Consider the following 6,160-nt stretch of genomic DNA (forward strand, 5'->3'; position numbering starts at 1 on the left):
AGGAAATACCCCGCCTGATGCATCCCAAAATCGCATTTGCTTTTTTAACAGCCGTATCACATTGGCGACTCATAGTCATCCTGCTATCAACCAGTACCCCAAGGTCCTTCTCTTCCTCCGTCGCTTCCAACTGATGCGCCCCCAACGTATATCCAAAATTCTTATTATTAATTCCTAAATGCATGACCTTGCACTTTTCACTATTGTATTTCATCCTATTTCTATTACTCCAGTTTACAAGGTGGTTCAGATCTTCTTGAATAGTATCCCTGTCCTTCTCCGTGTTAGCAATACCCCCCAGCTTCGTGTCATCCGCGAACTTTATTAGCACATTCCCGCTCTTTGTGCCAAGGTCAGTAATAAAAAGGTTAAATAAGATCGGTCCCAAGACCGATCCTTGAGGGACTCCACTGGTGACCTCCTTCCAGTCCGACAGTTCACCTTTCAATACGACCCTCTGGAGTCTCCCCTTTAACCAGTTCCTTATCCACCTTACAACTTTCATATTCACTCCCAGCTTTTCCAATTTAACTAACAGCTCCCCGTGCGGAACCGTGTCGAACGCCTTACTGAAATCTAGGTAAATTATATCTACCGCATTTCCTTTATCTAAGTAATCCGTCACCTTCTCAAAGAAGGAGATCAGATTGGTTTGGCACGATCTACCTTTAGTAAATCCGTGTTGCAGTTCGTCCCAATTACCATTGACCTCTATGTCCTTAACTACTTTCTCCCTTAAAATTTTTTCCAAGACCTTACATACTACAGACGTCAAGCTAACAGGCCTATAGTTACCCGGATCACTCTTTTTCCCTTTCTTAAAAATAGGAACTACATTAGCAATCCTCCAGTCATACGGCACAACACCCGAGATTATCGATTGCTTAAAAATTCTCGCTAACGGGCTCGCAATTTCACGTGCCAGTTCCTTTAATATCCTCGGGTGGAGATTGTCCGGGCCCTCCGACTTCGACCCATCCAGCTGTTCAAGTACGGCCTCTACCTCAGTTGCAGTAATATCCACTTCCATATCCACATTCCCGTTTATCATCCCTCCATCATCGCAAGGTTCCTCACTAGTCTTATTAAAAACCGAGGCAAAATACTTGTTTAGATGTTGGGCCATGCCTAGGTTATCCTTAACCTCCATTCCATCCTCAGTGTATAGCGGCCCCACTTCTTCTTTCTTTGTTTTCTTCTTATTTATGTGGCTGTAGAACCTTTTACTATTGGTTTTGATTCCCTTTGCAAGTTCCAGTTCAATGCGGCTTTTAGCCTTCCTCACTTTATCCCTACATGTTCTGACCTCAGCAAGGTAGCTTTCTTTACTGATCCTGCCTTCCTTCCACTCCCTGTAAGCTTTCTGCTTTTGTCTAATCCCCTCTCTGAGTTGCTTGCTCATCCAGTTTGGCCTGCAACTCCTGCCCATGGTTCTTTTCCCCTTTCTCGGGATGCAGGCCTCCGACAGTCTCCGCAGCTGTGACTTAAAGTAATTCCAGGCCTCCTCCACATTTAAATCCACTAATTCCTCCGTCCAATCCACTTCCCTAACTAATTTCCTTAACTCTTTAAAATTAGCCCTCGAGAAGTCAAAAACCCTAATCGCAGATCTACATTTGTTTATCCTTCCATCTAGTTTGAACTGAATCAGCTCATGATCACTCGAACCAAGTTTGTCCCCTACCACCATTTCTTCTACGAGGTCCTCACTGCTCACCAACACCAAGTCTAAAATGGCATCCCCTCTCGTAGGTGCTTCAACTACTTGATGAAGAAATCCATCCGCTATCACATCCAGAAAAATCTGACCCCTATTATTCGTGCAAGTACTCGTCCTCCAGTCTATATCCGGGAAGTTGAAGTCCCCCATAATCACACATTTCCCCTTTGTGTTTACTTCATTAAAGACATTAAAGAGGTCTCTATCCATATCCCAATCCGATCCCGGCGGTCTGTAGCACACCCCAAGCACTATCTCAGGGGAAGCTCTAGTTGCTTTTTTACCCAGCGTGATTTTTGCCCAGACGGACTCCGTGTTATCCATTCCATCGCATCTTATTTCGCTACATTTAATTTCATCATTGATGTACAAGGCTACTCCCCAACCTTTGCCTTTCTTCCTGTCTTTTCTGAACAGCACATAGCCTTCAATACCCATGCTCCAGTCATGAGTACTATTCCACCAGGTTTCGGTAATCCCTATAATATCCGGCTTCACTTCCTGCACGAGTAACTCCAGTTCCTCCATCTTGTTACCTAGGCTCCTCGCATTAGTGTACAAACCTTTTAATTTTCGGCGTTTGGCGTCAGTGACATTCTTTCCCCCGTCGTGCACAAACTGTCTGCCACTAGCATCACCCGTTACTCTGGTTTCTACTCCACTATTCCTCCTTGGATCAAATCTTGGGGCCGCAAGGGTATCCCCGCTCACTTTGTTTACTTCCCTCTCCAGGTTATGTTCTGGCGTGGAGATCTCCCGAACATTTCCCAACCATCTCCCCCAACTTTCTAGTTTAAAGCCCTCTTGATGAGGTCGGCGAGCCTCCATCCTAGAATCCTATTTCCCTCCTTGCTGAGATGAAGTCCATCCTGAGCAAACAGTCGTCTATCCGTAAATGCGTCCCAGTGACCGTACATCCCAAAGCCCTCCTTATAACACCACTCCCTGAGCCATCTGTTGATCGCCATAATCTTGTCCCTCCTTCGTCGCCCCGCTCTACGAACCGGCAGAATCCCACTGAAGATCACCTGAGCCTCGATGTCTTTAAGCCTCTTCCCCAGTCTGAAATAGTCCTCCTTGATACACTCCAGCGAGTAACTAGCTGTATCGTTCGTTCCCACATGAAGGATAATCAACGGATTTTTTCCCGCTCCCGCTAAGATCGTATTCAGGCTCAAGTCCACATCCTGTATCTTAGCCCCCTGTTAGGGGCTGTGTGCTGAGAGCGAGGCTGAGCCCTGAGTTGGGGGCGGGGCTTACCTGATTAGGGGTCCTATATAAGGAGCCAGGCACTCAGGCAGCGGCACAGTCAGCTGCAGCGGCGGCGAACAGAGCGGCTAACAGGGGAGTTTCAGTGGGAGTGCTGTTGGAGGAGCAGGTTTTTGTGGTTTTTGTAGTTTGCGTGTTTGTGTGTGAGTGAGTGTGTGTGCAGGCTGCTAGGGGCTGTGTGCTGAGAGCGAGGCTGAGCCCTGAGTTGGGGGCGGGGCTTACCTGATTAGGGGTCCTATATAAGGAGCCAGGCACTCAGGCAGCGGCACAGTCAGCTGCAGCGGCGGCGAACAGAGCGGCTAACAGGGGAGTTTCAGTGGGAGTGCTGTTGGAGGAGCAGGTTTTTGTGGTTTTTGTAGTTTGTGGTGTTTGTGTGTGAGTGAGTGTGCAGGCTGCTAGGGGCTGTGTGCTGAGAGCGAGGCTGAGCCCTGAGTTGGGGGCGGGGCTTACCTGATTAGGGGTCCTATATAAGGAGCCAGGCACTCAGGCAGCGGCACAGGAGGCGGCGAACAGAGCGGCTAACAGGGGAGTTTCAGTGGGAGTGCTGTTGGAGGAGCAGGTTTTTGTGGTTTTTGTAGTTTGTGGTGTTTCTGTGTGAGTGAGTGTGTGTGCAAGCTGCTAGGGGCTGTGTGCTGAGAGCGAGACTGAGCCCTGAGTTGGGGGCGGGGCTTACCTGATTAGGGGTCCTATATAAGGAGCCAGGCACTCAGGCAGCGGCACAGGAGGCGGAGGCGAACAGAGCGGCTAACAGGGGAGTTTCAGTGGGAGTGCTGTTGGAGGAGCAGGTTTTTGTGGTTTTTTGTAGTTTGTGTGTGAGTGAGTGTGTGTGCAGGCTGCTAGGGGCTGTGTGCTGAGAGCGAGGCTGAGCCCTGAGTTGGGGGCGGGGCTTACCTGATTAGGGGTCCTCTATAAGGAGCCAGGCACTCAGGCAGCGGCACAGTCAGCTGCAGCGGCGGCGAACAGAGCGGCTAACAGGGGAGTTTCAGTGGGAGTGCTGTTGGAGGAGCAGGTTTTTGTGGTTTTTGTAGTTTGTGGTGTTTGTGTGTGTGCAGGCTGCTAGGGGCTGTGTGCTGAGAGCGAGGCTGAGCCCTGAGTTGGGGGCGGGGCTTACCTGATTAGGGGTCCTATATAAGGAGCCAGGCACTCAGGCAGCGGCACAGGAGGCGGCGAACAGAGCGGCTAACAGGGGAGTTTCAGTGGGAGTGCTGTTGGAGGAGCAGGTTTTTGTGGTTTTTGTAGTTTGTGGTGTTTGTGTGTGAGTGAGTGTGTGTGCAGGCTGCTAGGGGCTGTGTGCTGAGAGCGAGGCTGAGCCCTGAGTTGGGGGCGGGGCTTACCTGATTAGGGGTCCTATATAAGGAGCCAGGCACTCAGGCAGCGGCACAGGAGGCGGCGAACAGAGCGGCTAACAGGGGAGTTTCAGTGGGAGTGCTGTTGGAGGAGCAAGTTTTTGTGGTTTTTGTAGTTTGTGGTGTTTGTGTGTGTGCAGGCTGCTAGGGGCTGTGTGCTGAGAGCGAGGCTGAGCCCTGAGTTGGGGGCAGGGCTTACCTGATTAGGGGTCCTATATAAGGAGCCAGGCACTCAGGCAGTGGCACAGGAGGCGGCGAACAGAGCGGCTAACAGGGGAGTTTCAGTGGGAGTGCTGTTGGAGGAGCAGGTTTTTGTGGTTTTTGTAGTTTGTGGTGTTTGTGTGTGAGTGAGTGTGTGTGCAGGCTGCTAGGGGCTGTGTGCTGAGAGCGAGGGTGAGCCCTGAGTTGGGGGCGGGGCTTACCTGATTAGGGGTCCTATATAAGGAGCCAGGCACTCAGGCAGCTGCAGCGGCACAGGAGGCGGCGAACAGAGCGGCCAACAGGGGAGTTTCAGTGGGAGTGCTGTTGGAGGAGCAGGTTTTTGTGGTTTTTGTAGTTTGTGGTGTTTGTGTGTGTGTGCAGGCTGCTAGGGGCTGTGTGCTGAGAGCGAGGCTGAGCCCTGAGTTGGGGGTGGGGCTTACCTGATTAGGGGTCCTATATAAGGAGCCAGGCACTCAGGCAGCTGCAGCGGCACAGGAGGCGGCGAACAGAGCGGCTAACAGGGGAGTTTCAGTGGGAGTGCTGTTGGAGGAGCAGGTTTTTGTGGTTTTTGTAGTTTGTGGTGTTTGTGTGTGAGTGAGTGTGTGTGCAGGCTGCTAGGGGCTGTGTGCTGAGAGCGAGGCTGAGCCCTGAGTTGGGGGCGGGGCTTACCTGATTAGGGGTCCTATATAAGGAGCCAGGCACTCAGGCAGCGGCACAGGAGGCGGCGAACAGAGCGGCTAACAGGGGAGTTTCAGTGGGAGTGCTGTTGGAGGAGCAGGTTTTTGTGGTTTTTGTAGTTTGTGGTGTTTGTGTGTGAGTGAGTGTGTGTGCAGGCTGCTAGGGGCTGTGTGCTGAGAGCGAGGCTGAGCCCTGAGTTGGGGGCGGGGCTTACCTGATTAGGGGTCCTATATAAGGAGCCAGGCACTCAGGCAGCGGCACAGGAGGCGGCGAACAGAGCGGCTAACAGGGGAGTTTCAGTGGGAGTGCTGTTGGAGGAGCAGGTTTTTGTGGTTTTTGTAGTTTGTGGTGTTTGTGTGTGAGTGAGTGTGTGTGCAGGCTGCTAGGGGCTGTGTGCTGGGGGCGGGGCTTACCTGATTAGGGGTCCTATATAAGGAGCCAGGCACTCAGGCAGCTGCAGCGGCACAGGAGGCGGCGAACAGAGCGGCTAACAGGGGAGTTTCAGTGGGAGTGCTGTTGGAGGAGCAGGTTTTTGTGGTTTTTGTAGTTTGTGGTGTTTGTGTGTGAGTGAGTGTGTGTGCAGGCTGCTAGGGGCTGTGTGCTGGGGGCGGGGCTTACCTGATTAGGGGTCCTATATAAGGAGCCAGGCACTCAGGCAGCGGCACAGGAGGCAGCGAACAGAGCGGCTAACAGGGGAGTTTCAGTGGGAGTTTCCAGGGGGAGGTTGCAGGGGAGAGCAAGGCAGAGGAACCGGGAAGGCAGACCAGGGAAGAGGCAGCCCTGCGCTGGTCGGTGGCCTGCGGTGCGGTGTGAGCTGTGGATTGCCAGGCACAGAGTTGCAGCGCTACGATGGAGGCAGTGGCAGCAGGTGCAGACACACTGAGGATGACTGGGTGCGGCAGCTGCGGCATGTACATGGTCCTAGAAGGAGCACCTGAAAGGAGTT

At 52.2% G+C, this 6,160-nt stretch overlaps 1 long non-coding RNA gene across 1 annotated transcript; it reads right to left on the reverse strand.

The window, feature by feature from the left end:
* Window positions 1-2,933: 2,933 nt before the first annotated feature.
* LOC127050688 (uncharacterized) lies at window positions 2,934-5,815 on the reverse strand. The gene is made up of 3 exons (XR_007774265.1): window positions 5,628-5,815; window positions 4,977-5,205; window positions 2,934-3,211 (listed from the first exon to the last, which is right to left on the reverse strand). It is a non-coding gene; the product is annotated as an uncharacterized LOC127050688 (long non-coding RNA).
* Window positions 5,816-6,160: the final 345 nt, after the last annotated feature.

This window comes from Gopherus flavomarginatus, chromosome 1 (genome assembly GCF_025201925.1).
Source record: "Gopherus flavomarginatus isolate rGopFla2 chromosome 1, rGopFla2.mat.asm, whole genome shotgun sequence".
In the NCBI taxonomy this organism is placed as follows: Eukaryota; Metazoa; Chordata; order Testudines; family Testudinidae; genus Gopherus; species Gopherus flavomarginatus.